General features: G+C 40.6%; 1 protein-coding gene across 6 annotated transcripts in view; it reads left to right on the top strand.

Annotated features, from left to right (window-relative positions):
* Positions 1–21,293, top strand: part of TRERF1 (transcriptional regulating factor 1) — a 101,086-nt gene that overhangs the window by 46,109 nt on the left and 33,684 nt on the right. Inside the window, exon 3 of one of the 6 annotated variants that reach the window (XM_068185805.1) lies at positions 4,643–4,707. The exons of the other annotated variants lie outside the window; for them this stretch is intronic. The gene's annotated coding sequence lies outside the window, so the exon portion shown is untranslated. The remainder of the gene's footprint in view (positions 1–4,642; positions 4,708–21,293) is intronic. 6 annotated transcript variants of the gene reach the window in all.

Genomic DNA, 21,293 nt, shown 5'->3' with positions numbered 1-21,293 from the left:
CATTTTAATGCAGATTCCTAGATAGCCACAAACCTAGAGTTGGAGGAACAAGCACATGATTTATATGAAGAAATATAGTAGTGCTTAGATTTTCTTTTTATAAGGCTAATTGTGTTAATTTGCTTGAGACACAATTATCTCAATGGGATTGATTTGTTTAATTAACTCGGGATGCCTGCAGGTGAAATAGTGAATATAAATAGAAGGACAGTGGGGTATGCATCACTAATGTTTGTATTGCAGAAGGATTGACTCATATGTAAATGAAGTGCTGCAAGCCTGCCAGGCTAACCTAGTTCTGGGGTGGTTTCTAGATATAAAAAAAAATACCTCATGCTGTCATGCATAGCACAGGGCTCATACGCTCAGGAAGAAGTTGGTGAGGAGTGTACACTGTAGTACTATGGACAAACATACCTTGCTCCTGTTGTAAATACCTTGCGTACGAGCACTTCTCTGAACACTGCCAAGGCATGGGGTCTGAAGGACATAGTTTGTGCCAAACCATTGTGATGGCACTGCCCTGATGCAACCCAGCAGCTTCTTCAGTGTGTCAGCCCTCTGTGGTGAGAAATCAGCGCAGTTTCTTGTTCCAAATGTTGCAAGGGCCACTTCTGAGCAGAGCATACAAGTACCCTGCACGTAGCATTCCTGGGATGAAAGCCTTGTGGCAAAGCTTTACGTGTTCTTCTGCTCCCAGATTCCTCTGCCTTACTGTGTGGACATACCTCTCTGCAGAGGATTATTAGGTGTCTTAATAGACCAGTTCTGCAACCTGTGTGCATGTCCTTTGCCTGCTGTTTGCCAGGGCCATATCCAACACTCTTAATATGTCCCTTGTTCTAAGGTAAGTGGTTGTGTTCCAGGCCCAAAGGGGAAATTCTGTAATTTCTGTCATTTTCATCCTGTACCATAAAAATCTTAATTCCTGTAAATATAAAGGACAGATTGGTATTTCTGATATTTTCCCTACCTAAAGTAGATTAGTAGTTTTCATAATATTCTAGTCTTTCTCTGAATCTTGCGGAGATCTTCGTAGTAGCTTGTGGCAAAATACTGTTGAATATAATTGAATCGAATGTTGAATGTAAACAAAATAAACTAGATCAACAGAGCACTGCCACAGAACCAAACCAATTAAAAAAACACACGTTTCCTTTTTGCAGCTCTAAATGTATTGCTGTTTAAAAAATGCCTTTGCTTCTGCATGACAAGAGCGCATAGGAGCACTGTTGTCTTTACCAGAATTCCTTTTTTTTACATCCTCAATAGTTTATCCATCTCCCATTAGTGTGGTTGCTTCGAGCTTCTCCATTTCCTTCTCTGTCTTTGTTCCAAATTATTCTTGTCCCCATTTTCTGAGGCTTTTACTACATCTGCTATCTCAAGAAGAGATCAGATGATAAGAGCTGAACACAGCACTCTGATGGAGAATACGCTTCTGATTTATGCTGTGGCACAACAGTCTTGTACGTCTTATCCTTTAGATAATCATGTGAATGCTTTAGTCTTGAAAATGGAAAAAAAAAATATTTCTAAGTTGTATCCTTGTATATCTAGCAGTGTGTTTCCTTTATTTGCTAAACATTTGATTCAAATACCGAGTTACTCCAGAACTGTTAAACCCAACAATCAGTTTTGAGCGCTTCACATTTTTCATTTAAATGCACTTTGCTTTTTATTGATCTGCAGCGGATTTAATTTGTCCCTTGGTCTGGCCTTGCATGGTTCATCTGGAATTCTTTCCAGTGTTCTCTGGTTTTGAACAACTGTACATTTTGTCATCTGTGGGATTTTAGCTGTTCAGATTTTTGGTGGGGAAGGGAGAGAAGGTGTTGCCTTCCTGTTTTTCAGTTCATTCAAGAGTATATGATACACAGCTATCCTGGTACAGAGCTGAGGGCATCCCTCCCTTGACCCTTTCTTTGGAAAGCTGTTTGTTTTGTTCACATGTATTTTCTGTGTCTCTCTGCTGCTTTCAAATCTACATGCATGCTCTCCCTAATAAGCCTCAATTTTCTTAGTAACATAAAAGGATTTTTTCAAATATTGTTTCAAATGCAATTCCCAGCCTCTTTGAAGCCATACTTAGGTTAACAAGCCAAAAGTACTCATTAACAGCAAAGGGAAAAGTATGGAAGTGTTTATCTGTTGGAGAAACTAGGCTTGGAAAATTGTATTTTGTCAGAAATACTAGAGCTGTGTGCACCAAGTCCATCGCTCTTCCACCTTCAGGACACTCTTGCTCCAGCCTTTGTTTGCCTTGTTTTCTGTTACATCCTAAATCTTTGCATAGGCTCATTTTGTTTTCAATGCAGAGAGCTCTTTGTGCCTTACTGTCACTTGAAATAGTTTGAAATTGCCCTGCTTCATTATTTTCTACCTGAAGGAAAACTGCGGTTGGGGTTTTTTGGGTGTTGGGGCAGGGCGAGTGCTATTTGATTTTTGTACCAAGTCCCTCAGCTTTTCCTCCCCTGCCTTGTTCCATACATATCACTCGAAGCCATGACATCTCTCTGTGTTTTAAATGTCTTATAAAAATATTGGAACCCTCAAGAAATGTCACACTTCTTCCATCTTGCCACGAGCCCACTGAGTGCTGTTACTCTGCTGTCAAGGTAGAGACCTCGATCCTTGTGGTGTTTAGCACAGATGCTGTTTTGCCCTGGCTTGTAAATGTGTTTTTCTGTCCTGCCTGTCATGTGGAGTTTGCCAGGCTTTGACTAGAACTAAGTTTACCCAGTAATGCCAGTTTATCTTTTTAAAGTTGATGCTGCAAAGGCAAGTGGTGGGGAGCCTTTGTAACTCACACTACTGATCTCCCAGCATCTGTGGTTGTTAGCAGGGGTTCGGTTCCCCTTTGCAGTTCTGTTTGGGTTAGGGAAAGATGGCAATATCTGAAGATGATTTGACATCTGTTGAAGGAAACATTACAAAGAAACTGTCCTAAAGTTTTTCTGAAGCTCAGGAGTTAAGGAATAACAGCTCTTCTCCCCAGGACACAGTTTCTGACCCAGTTATGTAGATTTCACTTTCAGGACTTCATTGACGTAAATGAATTTTGGTTCTGCCTTAAAACCACTGCAAGAAAAGGTCTTTGTGTAAGTTTCAGTTTATGTTTGGTTTTTTTAATCTGTTACACCATTGAAGTATTAAATAACTTAATGCTGCAAGAGCTTATTCTTTCCAGTCCATGGCTTTCCCCTGAGGAAAAAGTAAATATGCCTCCTCAGAGACACTTTGAAAATGATGCTAGGCAGATGTGCAGGGATGCACACACACATCTGTACAGCCAAACAGCACCGCGAGCTCTGCCGTGGAAGCCTGTGGTGTAAGGGGGTAAAATTGTGGAGGAGACACAGTAATCTGATCTGACTTGAAACTGTCTGATGCTGAATTTCATTTCAGAAATCACGGAAGTATCATGCTTTTACCATGTACTTTCCTGTGTGTTCAAAAATACTTTTCCAGTGCATGTTATTTCTAAATTGCTAATTACTTGAGCGGAAAAGTTGCAGTGTGCTTTTCTACAAAATTGCAAGGAAGTTTCTTCCAAACTCTGCAGGATAGTGAACTAAGGCATTTCTAGGCATTTTGTTCCTGTCTATAGCTTGAATCAGGAAAACACATCAATGTGATTGGTGCATTTCATGGCCCCTTAGGTTTCTTAAAGTTAGGTTCAGAAACTTGCACAATAGATTATAGTAGAATACTGTTGACCAGGTAAAGAAAACTGATTGTGAAGGACATGTCAGGCACTTCAGAGGAAGTTAAATTCAAATGGAAATCATTCTTTCTCTTGAGCTGGATATTTACAGGAATACAAACTGAGTAGTGCAGCTGGGTGGACAGCACAGGTTGCTTCTGCTGCAGGGACTGCATGGGGTAAGGCAGTACTGATATGAAAAATAGCAGAGGGGCCTGGACATGGACTAAGGAGTATGTTGATTCTAATTCTGGGTTTATTTTTAAAAAGTCCTCTGGGATGGTGTTGTGAAACTGTGAGGAACCATCAGAAATGTAATGAAAAACGAAAGACATCAGGTAGAAGAAAAGTCAGAGAACAAGGACATTTTGGAAAAGGTTCAAGGTTTTTGATATAACAGAAGCTATATGTTGCTGCTCTTGAGTATGCCATGCAAAGCCCCAACTGTCTCTTCACTGCAGGAATGCCTTTCTTTTCTCTGTGGCATTTTAGAAAGCCGTATCTTCAAGTAAAATTGAATCTGACTTGCTTTTGTCTTTATATTGTTGACACTGAATTACTTGCTTATTGGATACATACTTGTCATGCAGACCATCTAAGATGCCACTGAGAGTTGGTAACCTTGAAGGATATTTTCTATGTGTTTTTAATTATAATATATTTTGAAACGAAAAATGCCTTTCTCCATATTACTTCATAAGATTTAAATATTTTTCCCCTGTTGCTCTCACTGGAGTGCAGAAAATAGGTTGACTGAAAGGCTGACTATCAAATTAAATTTGTTCTTGTTTTAAATAACTTTTCACATTGCATCTCTAGAGATTTTTATCCCTGTATCTTTAGAAATGTCATTTGAAATTCTTCTTCCTCCAAGATTTTACTAGGGCAAAATTTCAAAAATGTATGCATTCATTTCTTTCACCCTCTTTCTTCCAGTTCTACACCAAGTTGTTCCTCTTCTCCCTTCTTTTGGGTGTCCTTTCCCAGTGCTACTTACCCAGGTGAGTTTAAGCTTGGGATACACAGGCATACCTGCTTCCATGAGGCAGCTCTAGCACTCCTCTGCACGTGTATGGATTTCTGTTTGCAATAAACCAGCTTGTTTATACCTACTGTGCAAAACATGGCTGGTGACTGGAGGAGGTTCTTAGCACTACATAATATTCTGTGTGAGGGGAGTTTGTTAGAGGTAGGAATAACTCGTCCATAAAGTAGGACAAAGCTTTTTTAACAGGAAAACTTGCTCCATTTTGCATCTGTTTCTTTTGAGTGATCAGTGAGGGAAAGAAAATCATTATTTTTGCTCTTAATTCTGTGAATTCCTGTAATGTTCAGAAAAGATGTGAATAGAATTTACAAGATCATTGAAGATTATGCAATGGTCCCATATCTGTGAGCAGTTCAGGGAAAAAAAGTCACTGCTACTTGTACTGTCACTTAAATATGATATGAGAGAGACACTTCCCTCCCCTGCTTCCTGCCTCCTTTTATGTTCTGTGCAATGTGAATATACTAACATCTATTTGAAAGTTATTTTTGTCACCTAGGCCTTCTTTTTCACATCTACCTCAGAAGCAACGCTTGCATCTTGGCGGTGTGTGTTTGTTTAATCTAAGGAAGAGCAAAACTTGTCCAGGTGACCGCAAAAGCAGAAACAATTGCTCGCCTCAAGATCATGGTTTGCATTTGTTTATCTCCTTTAAGGTGTTTTGTAATCACTTTTTCCCAGATCCAAAAGATAATGTCCTAGGAGATAACAGCTAATAGATGCAAATACTGTGTGAATTATACTTGCACCTACTTGCATCAGTCACCCTGTGCGACAGCAAAGGAAGAAAAAGAAAACAGATAGTGGTCCTTGTTCTGCACTGTGTTGAGGGCCCTTGACTTGCCCTGAGACAAACAAACAAAATGGATGGATACAATAGAGTAGAAATTGCTTTGTTTTTTTTCCACTCTCAGCTCTTCACCGCGTCTGGTTCTGCATAGATGTGATGGAACTGTTGGTTTTGAGTGTTAAATAATATACATACTTATATAAGAGCAAGCTCAATCCCTTTTTTGTGGGAGTGGTTCTGTGCGTTAGGATTTTTTTTTTTTTTTCAGACACGACAGCAGCTTTAAGGGCTGCTGAGATCCCGATAAAATTTTTTCCTCACGATGCTGTCCGGTGGGAAGGGCTCCGTGGTGCACCTGGGGCACTCGCTGCGTGCCGCGGCATTTGCTGCCGCGCTGGCCTGGTAGCACGCGCAGCGCTTCGGTACGTTCCGTTCACCCATGGAGGCACTTCTTGAGGTGGTTTGCTGTGGGAGGGCAGCTCTGTGTGTTTGGGGGCTTTCAGCTGGGTGGGTGGGTGGGTTTGGTGTGTTTTAGTGTTAAATACAATTCCAGAGGTGGCTCTCTTGTGGTTCATCTGTAGCATAACAGCAGGAAAGTATTGGATCTTTGATGTTTGCCTGGCAGAGTTTTCCCTCCTCTGTGTTTTGTACCACTTGCATCTGCCTCATCACAGCCTGCTTTCCTGTAACCTTGTCTTCATTAACAACATGCTGGAGCCCCTGAGCCAATGAGATGATGTCCTTAATACACTGATAATAGATGGCTGTAAAAAAGGCTTAACTGAAGGTACTGCTGTTGCAGTTTACTTCAAAAGACAGAAGTATCAATAGTGGAATGCTCTAAGTTGTCCTAAGTTTATTCTTCTGATTGGATCAGCTAATTTCCTTACACAACTGACTTGTCCTTGCAATCAGTAGAGACAAAGGGTCTTTTCTTTAGGGCAGCTCAGCAGAAACTGAATTCCAGTGCTCTGGTAACATTCTCTTCTAGAAACATTTCCTGGTATTTTCTTTTTTTTTTGTTTTCTCCTTTTTTATACCGGCTGTAGAGGAAACCTGGAGACATGATCCAGCCAAGCTGTTGGTGGTATCAGTTGTACAATTGTACCCACAGTTATCAGATAGGGCATCTTTGGAGGGTGACAATGAAGGCATTGGTTGGAAGGCCTGTTTAAATAGTTTTCCCAGTGCAAAGTGTTTTTTACAGACTTGAAGGAATGCTACATCTTAAAGAAATAAAGATCTGCATTTCTCGCTCTTCTAAATGCAGGCCTTTGTAAATGACAGCAATACGAGATCGTCTCTAGAATCTTCTCCGGGTTAAGAGCAAAATACAGATTGAAACTGTAGTCCTGTAGTCAGATGGGTTGCAGAAAGTAACACATATCTCTTACTGCTTTCACTGAAGTGCTCACTAGCTTATGAGTATCTATATACAGGTAGATCCCTCCTGCTCTGCTGACAGATGCTGCTGATAGGCATTTTCTATGTATTAGAAACTCCTTCAATGTGTTCTGTCAAATGGTAGCCCAAAATGTAGGTGGTTCTTTCCTAAATGAACCAACAAGCCAGGGAGGGGAGTATCTTTTGAGAGAGCATGCAAGTGTTTGACACAACCATGTCAGTTTGAAAAGATGGAAAATTCTTTATCTGGCACAATTAGGAAAAGTGCTGTTAAACCAGGCAAAATTTATTTTGTTTCCATTTTAAAAATTAAATTAGAAATTACTGTAGGAATTTTCCTCTGTGATGTTACATATTGAATAAAAGCATAACAAGTTGGACAAGGCTGCTGGATGAGGTCCTCTGTGAAGGGGAAACTGGAAGAAATAATGTGGTCTGAGTCTGTTTGAGCCCTTTGAGCAGGCAGATCTGCTGTTCATTACTGGGGTTGGTGGTTTCTGGCTGTAAACTGTGAACTGAGGGGTAAAAGGGTGAGGGTGGTGTCACTCCAGCCCAGGCTGTTGGCATCTGAGGAGGGAGTAGTGCCACCTGTAAGGGGCTGCACCTCAGCCCTGTCACCAAAAGGATTGTGGTGGCAAACTTGAGTTGGTGGCTTGAACATGTGAGTTCAGTCCTTGCTGAACCTGCCCTGGTTTCAGGGAGACGTTTCAGCCATTTTGGGGGGAGAATTAAGTTGCATGTTGCCTGCTTGTGTGCACATATGGATTTTGTGGAAGAAACCACAGGGGTTTCCCTACACTTCCTTTCACCTCCCTGTGTGCTGCTGCTGCTGCTGCAAATAGTTCAAAAGGGGTGCCTGGGCAGACCCCAACTTTACCTCTTAGAACTGTTCTTCAGTCTGGTTGAAGTCAGTAAATATGATCTCTCTGAGCAGAAAAGACACATTTTTATCTCTAGTGGTCGCTTCTTGTTTTGGGAGTGGAGAGAATGGGTTCAACTTTGTATTTTTGTGGAATGTAGATTTAAATTATTATTAAAATGAGATCTTAGGAGAAAGTGTTTATATATTTATAGGGGAAAGAAGAACTTTGTTAGATAGTTCTTTGAGGTAAATGTACTTGTCAGAGAATTTATTAGTTTAGTCCTGTGGTCTTTCTGAATGCATTTGACATGATCGTTATTCACTTGTACCATTTGTTTCCTGTCTCATTATATAAGTTAGCAAACCACTCTAGGGTTGCCTTTACTTTTATTTGCATTAGAAACTGCACCATAAAAAATGTTCTCATTGGATTGCCTGCTGCTGAGCCAAGAGCTGTAAATAAAGTGGTTTCTAATTGAAAAATCCAGGAGAACCACAGAACCATCATAATTAATGTACCCTCTGTTTTATCTTTTTTTTTTTTTTTTTTTTTTTTTACTATTACCGCATATCTTTTTTTTAATAAAGTGAACAAAGTTTCTCTTCTTCCTAGCTATCCTTAACTGAAATAGTCACTTCTTGCTGTTAGTGTTTCCATACACTTTTCTGGATAAATGAATTCTTGAGGCTGGGAAGTGGTTTTTTTTTTAATTTTATTTTTTATTTTTTTAGTTACAGAATTTACTTATCAAGAAGAACAATTTTGGACAAGAGTAAGGAAAAAATATTTTGTGGGTAAGCTTGGTGTGAGCATGTTGTGATTAGGCAGATATTCCTGAGAAGTGGTTTTCTGCTTTAGACTGGGATGGTGGGCACATGTTGCCACTCATGTTTTAATGGAATACTCCATCTGCTGTCAAGCCAAGTCTCTTTCTGAACATGAAAGTTTTGTGCCAAATGCAACATCAAATCCAGATGAAAGCGGTGGGGTGTTTGCTTCAGGACTCTGTAACTGTTAAAACCCAATGTGTCTAAGAGGGTGGGCAAATCCAGATCATCTTGTGTATCTGGTTCTTTGCTTATTTTAAAATGGCAAATACTTATCATTCCAGTTGGTTTTTAATTTGAAAAACATAGGCAGGTATTCTTTTGATCTGTAAATGGCTGTTTTGTTGGGGATTTTTTAGTTAACTAGTTTGGTATTATCTTCTTTACTCGTAGAGTTCTCATCACAGATTATCTAATGTGTTGGATTCCTGTCTCTTGTGCTGCTTGTTATTTTTACCCTCTTTGCAAAGGCTGGTGCTATGCCACCAAAGATATATTTTTTTTTTCTCCCAATGTTAAGGAGAGGCAGCAAGTCTGTCATCCATTAAAGGTTCAGATTCCATAATACTCAGGCATTTTGCTCTAAACATCTGCAGCATAATTGGTTTTTTTTCTGTACATTGACAAGGTAATTTTTTGTTCAGATATGACAGCCATGAATCATTCAGCAAGTTACTTGATTCACATGGATATTGATTTTTTTTTTTTTTAAAGCACCTTGTGGGGATGGCAAGAACTCTTTTCTTGCTGCTTCGCCAGATACAGGAAGGGGAACTGTGAGGGTCTTCGCTTACCTTGCTTATTAGAAAAAAAGCAGATGATAACAGCCCTGTGAGCCTAGAACTGGTTGTCTGTGGTGGTCCTTTAGGCATTAGGATGGAGTCAAAATCCTCAATTATGCTAGGATTTCCCATCTTAGCTAAAGTTTTTCAGTTTAGGACCTTCCAAAACACAAGAACTCCCTGGAAATTGTGGCATTCTCAAGTCCAGGGCAACTTCCTTCTGATAATAACTCAGACAATTGATCCATTTGAAGATATGGCTAAAATTGAAATGAAAATGAACCTACCTGCCGAAGTCTTGCCAAAGATTCTATTTTTATTGAGCATCATTTTGTTGTTAAGAGCCTATTGAAGCTGAGAAATAGAAGTGAGATCTGGAAGAAGTAGATGATGATGACTTAAAATATACAAAATTGTTCAGGTAACACAAGCCAGAAACTTCTTGGTGGCTCAGTGTTCTATTTTTGTGGGCATATAAAATACACCGTTCTAGTGCTTGTGTGAAAGGGCTGTACCTGGGATGGCAGACCAGTAAAGTCATGTCCACAGAATTAGGGTACCGTTTTCATCTCAGGTTGAATGGACTGTGTAACCCCATAAAGATGTAAAAATAGGAATCAACCACAGACTGCATGTGGAGTAGAGTGAAACTGCATGTCTGTTACCGCTGGAGAAGTTGTACAGACTGCACTTGATACTTAGGCTTTGAAAAGGATGGACATCTATGGGGATTGCCAAATCACCTCTTTCTCACCAGGTTCACCAGAAACCTTGAATTAGAGAGGTCTAACATCTATCCATCTCAGGATTTCATGTCTTATGTAGTCCTGTGTTGTCCAGAGAAAATTACTAGTCCTGTATGTTATACTGTAAGAAATATTTTTCAATTCATAGCTCACACAAGTGAATAAATCATCCGAACCTCATGGTCAGGTTTTCCTGACAAGAACAGGTGTATCTATTGGAAATAAGGACACAATCATTTATCAAATGGATCTCAAGACTATGCTGTGCACATGTACTGTGGTTTGCTGATGAATGTAGAGAGCATGACCAGCTGCCGCAGCACTGCCTGTGCACAGAGTACCAGAGGTGTTTTTCTTCTTCCACAAACACAGAAAGATTTTCTCCACTCACCATCAGTTCTTGATGTCTTTGTGGAGAAGGAGAGCACTCCTGGGTTGTGGCTTCTGCTGGTACACCAGGGACAAAAAGAGGAAGCTGGAGCTGGCTGTGGAAATAAGGCACATCAGACCAGCACTCCTCTGTTTTCAACAGCTGTTTGTATTGTGCAAAACCAATATAAAAGTTTTTGAGAAGAAAACATTACCTGTATGTCAGAAGGGCACTGGGGAATGATGGCTGACACTTGCAGGGCTTCAGAAAGTATCAGAAAAGTCTGATAATTCAAGGTCCCTCTGTGAAGGAAAATGACTGTGCTGTCTCTCTTCCAGAAAAGGGCAGAAGATCTCAAAGGAACAGGGCATTGCAATTGGTCTATTAAGACCATTTTAGCCTTGCAAAACTCAGGGAGGATTCTGCAAGGGAGAACTCTGGACTTAATGAGATTGCAGCTGAAGCTTTCAATGGGCAGAGGAATGTGAGTCCACTCTTGAATCTAGGCTTGGTGGCATGACTTAACCTCAGCCAGCAGCTAAGTACTACACAGCCACACTCCAGTGGGATGGGGAGGAGAATCAGAAAAGGTAAAACCTATGGCTTGGGATAAGAACAGTTTAATAATGGAAAGAAAGTAAAATAAAATAATAATAGCCGTAAGGAAAAGGGAGATTACAAAAAGAGAGAGGACAAGTGTAGCACAGCACCGCTGCTCCCCACCCACTTCCCCTTGCCCAGCCAGTCCCTGAGCAGTGATCCTCCCCCCAGGGTGTATACTGGGCATGATGGTTCTGTGGTATGGAATATCCCTTTGGCCAGTCAGCTGTCCTGTCTGTGCTCCCTGCCAGCTTCTTGTGCACCTCTGCACTGGCAAAACGTGGAAAAACTGAAAAGTCCTTGACTAAGAGTGAGCACTGCTTATCAACATCTAAAACTTGAGGGATGATATTCCTTCTCATCCTAAATCCAAAACAGCACTGTACCAGCTACCAGAAAGAAAATTACCTCTATCCCAGTGAAAATCAGGCCACTGGCTAAACTAATGTAAAAAATGAGAGAAATGCAGCATTTGACATAGCTAGGCATTGCTGGAAAATATGCCAGTAGGATAACATGAGACTGCATAAACTGATCCGGGTCCTGCATTACCAGAGACATTAATGCAGAGAAAGATGAAGTAAAGAATGGCTTAAGATTTTTCTGTGAAATGGTCTTCCTCCAAGGCAATGCCCTGTAAAAAACTAAAAAGAAAATCAAATCTATACTGGGGTTCTCAATATTTAAAAAATAAAATTAACAAAACAATTTAAAATTAGGCTTACTGAAACTCTTAACTCTTTTCAAAGATTTAGACTTTCATGCTGTTGTTACCTGCTACAACATCTAATATATATAGACTTTTCTCGTAGCTGGAATTTGCTGTCCAGAAATGCTAAGAATATGACAGAAACAGTACTCTTGACTATCTTTTGTCTTGTGCAGTTACTGGTTTTCCAGAAGGCTTGTCTTCAAATCTCCCATAAGGACAATTGGATTTATTTTTTTTTATGTAGGATCATTGCCTATTAAAAAAATAAAACATTGTTTTGTACAAGCCAAAATCATATTACTGTTGTTCTAGCCTGATTCTTGGCATCTGAAGGAAAACAAATCTTTGTGCATTAGGTATTCAGAGGCAACTTTAAATCATATGTGCAGTGCCTTCATTATATGTTATGCATTCGTACTGTCTTTTAACTGAAGAACAGTAATAAGAATTCTCCATTGATAAAGGAACAAATGTAAGGTTTTTCATACATAGGAAAAAATATTTTAATAGTCTTTTAACCCTACCTGGGAGGTCTCTGCTTGGAATCTTTATCAGATGAAGCTGCTATTGAACACCTACCTAACACTCATGCAGGTTGGTGCTTTCCTCCTTTGGGTGCAGTCCTGGGGGAAGGCTGTTCAGCACGCCCTGGTGCTGTGCAGGTTTTGCAGCCTGCACCTAAGGTAAAGGCCGTGAGGTTTGGCAAGGAGCAATAATGGTGTTTCCTTAGCAGGAGTGCAGGGTGTGCCATTGGAGCGAAGCGCAGGCAATCCAGGACAAAGCTCAGCATCTCTTCAGGACCACATCTTTGCAGGCCACACAGTGGTAGCACCAGGCTTCCCTCTCACCATGTGCCACCATGCTTTCAGAGTGGGAATGGGTGTCACCATGGCAGGGATTCTCAGGAGTTTTGTGCCTTTTTGAATTTGGCTGTGTTGAAGCTTTGGGAAGATCCCAAAGCTGCTTACTCTGGGTGAGAGAAGCCAAAGCACTGCCTGCTGAGGTCTGGCTGGTGTTGCCAGAGCTGCCTTTGCTTCTGATTTGATCAGCATGCTTCAGTGTATCTCACCTTTCGTCTCTACTGAAGTTGTTTTTACCTCCTCTTTTAGCTCTTTTAACATCAACTCACAATCCATCCATACTCCCACTCTACAGCTCCTGGTTATGTTACCTCGTGTTTGCACTAATGGGGGTTGTTAGAAATGGCATTTTTGGTTGCGTTTTTCAGTCATGAAGTCCACAGTCAGAAGTAAAAATGCCTGAGGTCCATGGCATTACATCTCCATCCTCTGGTTGTACTGCTTGTAGCTAGTGTTGCTTGGGCAGTTCCCAAGGGTGGTACAGTGGGGAACTTCCATGCTGCTCAGAGTTACAAATTACTTTACCAGTCAGATGTCTTGAGTAGATAATCCAGAGGTTTGAATCTGCTGTAAATGAAGAGTGAACAGAAGGGAAACCACGACCATGTGTGTCAGCATCACTATCTTCTTTCCAGAATCCTGTGATAAATCTGATAACACTGTTCTGAGAATTGCTTGCCTACTAATTATTGGAAAAGCATTACCTTTTATTTGTGTTTGTAATTAGCATTTCAGCTTGAGTCTAAGGCATGATGAAAAATGAGTCTGGTATGCCATAGGTTCAGTAAATGATGAAAAACTGAAGTCTGTGTTTGTTTACTTTCTTTCTCCATAAAACAAACAAAACTTGAGCTGATGTCTGAGTAGAAATGGTGTCAGAAATGATGTAGTCTAAAGGAGGAGGTTGGTTTTATTTCTCAATTGCCTCATCGGGTGGCTCACAGTACATGTAAACAATGCAATAAATAAATAGTCCAAGTCCCATCTTAGCTAAGATAACCATGAAAAATCTGTTTATGTGTTCCTAAATCAGAAGACAGAAATGCATCTCCTACAAACTGATAGGAGAATTATAGAGTAAGTCTTTAAAAGCATGATCTGGAGCAGCCAAGATTTCCAGATAGCACACTCTGAAACTTAATATCCATGTAAAACAGTTGATAATAAATGTTGATGTAAAAATATTGTATGTCCATTGAGATAAATCTTTTAGGGACAGAGAACAGACTGAAAATTTAAGGCAAGCTCTGTGAAGTGGTACTGAGGTTCTGTCTGCTGTGCTGGCTTGTGAGGTTTGAGATGCAGAACTTGGTATGCGGCCATCTGAACAACAGCATGTCCGAATGCAAGATTTCTCTGAACAGGATTTGTGCTAATCATGTTATCTGGTTTGTTTAACGATATGAGCTTGTTCTGGAGGTGTTGGAGGTCTTTTGCAGACTATTTGGAGAGATAATTCATAGAGGCTTCTCTAAATGACAGCAGATGGGAAATCACAGAATTTAGCTCTAGTCTGATGTCTCAAGGAGAGATAAACCAGTGGGCAGACTGTGGAAAGTTATTCCAGAGAGGAAACCTCAATGGCTTAAGTAAACAGGACTTGAGAATATGTCCACTGCTACCTCCTAGCAACCAAAACTTACGAGGTTCAGTTGGCATAGATCCCCTTGCTTCGAGGACGATTATGTGTAATTCATGCTAGATTCAGGTCATTGTGACCTCAGACAAAATTGGGACGTGAAATGAGATGTTATCCTCTGGCTTCTCTTATAGAGCTCCCAGTTCCTTCACCTTCATACAAAACACTGTGCCAGGGTGCCAGTGGGAACATGGGGAAATGGCAGAGCCTGTAGGCTCTTGAATTGTCTGGGACAATAATTCAAGCTCTATCTGTGATAGAGTTGAAAATAGTATAAAAAGGTCAGGCATACATTGCTTTCAGTCGGAGGCGTGATGCTTGGTAACATTTCAGTAATCCTGAAAGATTTTTTGGTCAGTTGGTGAGACAGAGATGACAAGCAAGTTTATCATCATCTTCAAAGTGTTTCCTACTTATAATTCACAAGACAAGATGCTGTAGTGGTGTACTGTGCCTGCCACAGAGAAGGTTTCTTCCCTGATGCTTGTTAGGCACTCACTGGAAACTCCTTCTTCCTGTTCTACTAAGAAACAAGATGGCATTTTGGTCAGAAATAAAGCTTTAGCTATTAAATTATTTAAAAGAGCCTTTTCTTCCTTGCTCTTCTGTTCTTCATCCCAGCTCTCACCACCCTCCCTCCCCCAAGTTCACAAAATAAAAACAAACAAACAAAACTCCAAAACTAACCAAAACAAATAAACCCCCTCTCTCCAAATAATTATCTTTAGCCTTCCCAGGAAGGGAGGCATTACTGTAATCTGTGGGGGTTTGTTTATACTTCTCTCCAAGAAGCATTAAGCAGGATGAACTTGCTTCTTGCAGAATGATGTGTTTGCTTTGTCACTTCTACATCAATAAAGCACCTCTTTAAGGTTTTCTGTGTGCTTTGTTACAAGTTGGCAAACTGTAGAGAGTGTTGTGCAGCTGGACCTGCGTTTAGTGTGGGCAGTACCTTGAAGGTGAAGTTGCAGGGCTGGGAACACTCCTGCTCCAAAACTGAGGTCTTTGAATAGGAATTGTAGAAGCCAGAACTCAAAGTTTCAGTGGCTGCCTGTCTATACCTGGAGGGTAAATGTGTGAAACGGTCACAGCTTAGCTAGGAGACCTTTCTGGGCGCATTGTTGTTATTTTTGCAAGTATTAAATGCAAAATCTCAATTTGTTACAAAAAAGTATCCATAAATTATGCCTAGCCCTTATTCCTTGCTTGCGAGCTGAAGGCACTGAAGTATTAAAAAGCACTGCCCTTTCTCCTCCTCTGTGCTGCTTCTGGTTTTGTGGAATACTCGGAAAGTAAACTGAGGATTGGCAAATAATACCCACCCTACCGGAAAGTCTGTGTTAGGGAGAAGATCACTACAGGGATGGCTAAGAGCTTTTAATGTAATGAAGAAGAAAATAGTCAGTGGAGCTAATACTTGTGGGGAATAAATTCTTCATAGAAAGTTGAGAAATGTTCTTCTGAAAATGGTAAAAGTAATTGTAAAAGCTGAATGGCGTGGCATTTAATTATGTAAGGAACGAAAGAGGCTAGAAAAAATAATAACCTGGTATATCAGAAAGCAATTTAAAATATAAGCTAGGGAAAATGGAATATTTCTGTCACAGTAAGATGAATTCCACCACTGGCTGCATTGATTTCGTGTCTCAAGTTTTGTTCCAAGCAGATCTGTAACTGGAGGGGAATGGGGGTGTGGGAAAGGCATATTTTTGTTCTCTCGGTCTCCCAAACCAACCCATTCCCCTTCTCAGCAAGAATGGTGAGAAAGATATGGATAAAAATACAAACAGGATTTAAGAATTTAATTAGATCTGATGGTCATCCAATCTCCAGTTGTCTGGTAATTGTCTCTTTCAAAGGGATCATTTGAAGCAGAGCTTCACATGCTTTGTGAATGTCAGTAAACTAAGCTTGTTAGTGTACAGTGCAAAGGCCAAAGCTGAATTCTTGTGGGTATTTGCAGCCTTTAATAAATAGCGCGGCAGCACCGAGGAGGAATCATTCCTTACACCCACTCACCCTTAAATGTTTCCTTTCAATTCAGAAATTAATATTCAATTGAAAAGTTATTATACATTTTGTGTCTTTCAAAATATTCTTGGCAGTGCATAGCAGTCAGTCTGCAGAGGGGTGGGATGGGTTGGGTTTTTTTTTCCCACCCACCTTCTGCAGGGAAGAAGTAGCTGTTAGACTTTCAGGTTTGTCAGCTTATTTGTTTGAGGTTGGGGTTTTTTTTTTTGGTCTCATAGTGCTGTTTCCCGAGCTGTGGAGCTCCAGCTCCATCTTCTTAGGGCAGGGTTGGCATATTAGTGAGAGGTCCAAATGTCAGGTTATCAGGCTGTTGACAAGATCTTGCTGTGTCGTGTCCCCAACTCTGCCAAATTGGAACAATTAGGACTAAAGCTCATTATGGGGAATGCCCACTTAGATTTTTTTTTTTTTTTAGTGACTGGGGAATTTCTTTTAGGAGAGTGGCTGGTTTGCAGTAATTTTGCAAAGGGAAATGATAGTTTGAGGCTTTTTCAAGGAAACAGGGTTGTTTATTGATGTAATTTTTGGCAATGATTTTGTTTGAACAGTTTTAGTCACTTCATAGTTTTAAGTAGGAACCTGAAATTTTTCAAGAGTGTGGGCTTGAGGTATTAAGAATAATGAAAAAAAGGGCTGGCTGAAATGTGTTGCAGAACTCCTTATACTGAATGATTGGATGATAAAATGCTGGAGGAATTTGCTTATAGATAAACAAAAGCCATGCATGGAGGAGGAGGAGGGCAGTCGCAATACGGTTCATGCCTGATGAATGCTTCACCAGGTGCTAACTGCTCTGGAAGAGACTTCATGGTTGTCCTGTAAAAATGGCAGTAAAATTATAGACAAAACAGGTGTCAGTACTTTTTAGTGAAATAACAGAAAACAAAATGGAAAGCATTAAAGTGCTGCTGTGTAAATGTGTGGTGCTCCTCTGTCTTCAATACCATATGTGGCTCTGGTCCTCCCTGCCTCCCATTTCACCTCCCCCAGTCCACAAAGTGTTGTAAAAGAAGAGAAATCCAAAGTATGGGGTGACAAAAAAACACCAGAAGTCATTGATCTGCAAGGAGACCTGCAAAAATGATGAATGTCACCAAAAAAAAGAGATGGGGAGTGAGCATCTGCTGTCCTTCCAAGGAGGTGAGCAGGAGATGAGCACAGGAGAGTTGTGAAGGGGAAGATGATGGGTTCTGCAGCAGCTCTGGTGCTCCATTACTGCCAGCCTGGTTGCTCTCCAGATTTAGTAAGGAGAGGACAAGAGGTGGTTATGTGGTAGGAGGTACAGGGGAGTTTTCTCCTGGATGGGCCAAGCTGAGCCCTGCTGAAGGGAGCTGGATTACATTCTGGCCAGTGCCAGAGAGCAGGTGCTTGGTGCAGCTGCCAGGGCAGGCACCTCCTGGGTTATACCTGTGGTGTAACTGTCTCCTTTCATGTCAGCACCCATTTGCTTTGTGTGGTGGGGATGAAGCTGACCAGTAGCTCAAGTCAAAGACACTTTAAACATGATCTCACGTTGTACTGTATGTGTTACCTGAAGCCTTGGACCCTGCACGTGAAAAACTAATAAATTTTGGAATTTATATCTGTGGAATAGCGTCTCATCTGTAAGATGCTTTGTTTGTCTAAGCCATTTTCTCTGAAAATAAATGTCACGCAATATTCCTGAAGCATTTCAAAGATGCAGAAATGAGCACATAAAAATAATTATGCATGCATGGAGATTCTTGTCCTTAGAAAAGAATTTGAATTCCTTGAGTTTTTCTAGGAAGGTGCAAGCAAGAAGCTGCACATGGACCAGTGAAAGGGAACAAATACATGAGGCTGATGATTAAGGGAGGACTTCCAGCATGTGAGGACAGACTCTGCTCTGATATAGTTGTGTTAACTGAAGTAATGGTATATGATTGATGGTGATAATTCTGGTACTCGTAACTATTTTGTTGCTGATTTAGCCAGTTGATATTACAGTCTTTGTTGGTATTGCTTGTTTAATACACATACTCTGTTGTTGTTCTTACATTCTTATCTTACAATGGCTAACTTTTCCCTTTCCTGCTCCAAAACTTATTAAACACTGTTTGATCATAACCAAGCAAGCAATTCATGCTCTTTAATACTATAGTTATTTTTTTCCCTTTGGTATATTCTCAGAATCATATTTTGAATGCTCTGGTGATCTGCAGGAAGTCTGGGTTCCCAGTTGTAACACCTTGTTTAAGTTCTTAACATCAGATAATACAGAAGTTAATGCTATTTAAGTAAATCATACAATCACAGAATCCTAGAACGGTTTGGGTTGGAAGGGACCTTGAAGATCATCCAGTTCCAAGCTGCCTGCCATGGTTTCTTGGGATGACTTTATGATACTGCATCCCCTGTTGTCTGCTCTGTGCCCAGACAGGAGTCCTGTACCTTTAAGCTCCAAGTGTGGAGGTCTGGGGGAATTCCTCGGAGTGCAGTTTGTGTGCAGAACTCACAGACTGCCCGGGGTTCTCTGTGCTGTGTTGTCTAGTGCGGATAGAGGGAGTCCACCTTTGCTTTTTAGCAGGACACCTCCACTAAACCAGGTTACTCAGAGCTCCATCAGCTTGACCTTGAACACTTCCAGGGACGGGGAAGACACAGATTATCTGGGCAACCTGTTCTGGTGCCTCACCACCCTCCCAGAAAAGGATTTCTTCCCAATATCTAATCTAAACCTACTCGCTTTCAGTTAGAAACGATTCTCCCTGCCCTGTCACTAAATTTACTTTGTGAAGGCTGCTGCAGGACTAATTCAGCTTTCATCTATAAATCTTCCTCTCATGTGTTGCAATAACATGCAAGCACGTGGGAACATGGAGTGTTCTTTAGTGTAATATGACTGGAAAAAAAATCCCTGTCTTTGGTGTGATGTCTAGAGTTCTACTGCCATCCTCCATTTTCTTCCTGGGAAAATACCTACTTTAACTTGCAGTGTGAAGCTTTGCTGATCAATATGTTACAAGCATAGTAAAGTTCAAGAAATTGCCTCCATTACTATCTTGAGATGAGAAATTGATTCAGCTGCATTCTCTTTCTGCTAATTCATCCGTGCTTTACATTCCCATAAAAGGTATTACATGCTCCTTATTTTCCAGCACCGTCATCAATCCTAATGAAGAGAGAAGACTGAAAATTTATATTGTGTATATGGGATAGCTGATCTCTGACTTAGCTCTTAATTTGTAAATGTTGCTGTAGGTTTCACTTCTCAGCTTCTCCTTATCGTGCTTTGTTTGCATGCAAAATCTAAGGGCTGGGATGGAAGCAAAACTGAAGAATATGGTAAAGGAGTATAAAGTTAGATTGCTTTCTAATCTAAACCTCAAAAAATGAGATGGTTAAAAATTTGATTGAAAGAATTAAAATCTCATTTGTAAATTTAATGTACATCTTCAGTGTTTGTTCCTGCATTAATTATGTTGGGACTGTTTTCAGTGTTTATCAGCCATCAGTTCTCTACCTCTGGCTCTAAAACATCCAGAGTTTTACTTTTTAGCTGTGTTATTATGTATGAGACCTTTGCACATGTCTGATAATTTCTGTAACCCAGCATAGGGGTGGTATTGTAGCTATAATGAAAGTGATATAGTGGGAAAAGCAGCCAGAACAAATATGGAAAACAGGAAGGGGCTTTTTTGGGTATTTCAGTTGTTGTTTTTCTTAGTGTCCATCAGCCCGGCCTCTGTAGGAAACTACCAGGAATGGTTTGTCTGCACAGTATTTTGGCATTTTTAGGCTTAATAGTAGCATCATTTGTTCAGAGCAGATGGATAAATGACAAAGAAAGCAAAACTATATATTGTGACTTCGGTCATGGCTCATGATATAGCAGTTATTTTTTAAATTAAATTTAAACATATTGGCAGGTTCCTAAATAGCTGTGTTAAACTGAGGCAAAAAACCCCAACATTTTCCCTCTTGGCTCCACTGATGTTAGTCTCAGGTTTTCTCTGTGTGTCTGAGTATTTTTTCTTACGAACAAATGGTGCTCAATTTTTAGTCAACTATAAGATTCAATATGCCTTTTATAAACGTATAGGTGTTTAAATAGCAGTGTGAAAACCAAGTCAGATAAAGCATTAAGTAGAGGTGAATTTAGTAAAACCTTATTCTAACAAAGATTCATGGACTTGCTTAGAAAAGTTGAGAGCTGAGAGGATGCAAGTGGGTGATGAATTTATGAATTTAGGCTCAACGTTTCTTGCAAGACATGGATGCACACGGGTTTTAGTTACTGGGGCTCAACATGATAATGTTGTAATCAAAAACTCACTTAAATCCAAGAAAATCCATGTGGTGCTACCAGCACTGACCATCAGCTGAGGTGTTCTGTTAAAGAAAGACATTTCAGGCGGGTCAGGCTTTGTGAGGGCTCCACTGTCTCTCATGGTGCATGCTTTGGTGGGTTGATGTCTGGATTGTGCTCTGCTGTTTTCTGTGGGCTTGCAAGGGGAGGATGGAGGGGGAAGCAGAGACTGGTGCTGGGCAGGACAAGGGAGTTGCTTGGGTTCCTCTCCCCCACCTTGCTGGATAACTAAGGGAGGGCACTTGTTCTGTGCAAGGATCTGCTGGACTTGGCGGGGTGGCTTCTTGCTGCATGTGGCAGCATCACGGTGCTTGGGACCTATTATCAGAGATTTTAAAAGAAAAATTTTAAAAAGTGAATGTAGCATGACAGTGAGAGGAAGTAAATGTTGAGGGTTATCTGTGATCATTTCTACATTTTCTTCTTAAGCTTGGAGTGACTTTCCAAAACCCAGCTGAGCTCAATGCAGATGAAATGTTTTCCACTGATACCAGTGAGCTGTGAATTGAACCCCAGGTTTCCAGGCCTGTTTCACAGAATCACAAACTATCTGGTTGGAAGGCACCTCAAGGACCATCTGGTCCA

Source organism: Anomalospiza imberbis, chromosome 3 (assembly GCF_031753505.1).
Source record: "Anomalospiza imberbis isolate Cuckoo-Finch-1a 21T00152 chromosome 3, ASM3175350v1, whole genome shotgun sequence".
NCBI classification, from domain to species: domain Eukaryota; kingdom Metazoa; phylum Chordata; class Aves; order Passeriformes; family Viduidae; genus Anomalospiza; species Anomalospiza imberbis.
Note: the sequence above shows the minus strand (reverse complement) of the source record. Positions and strands in the feature narration are given on the sequence as shown.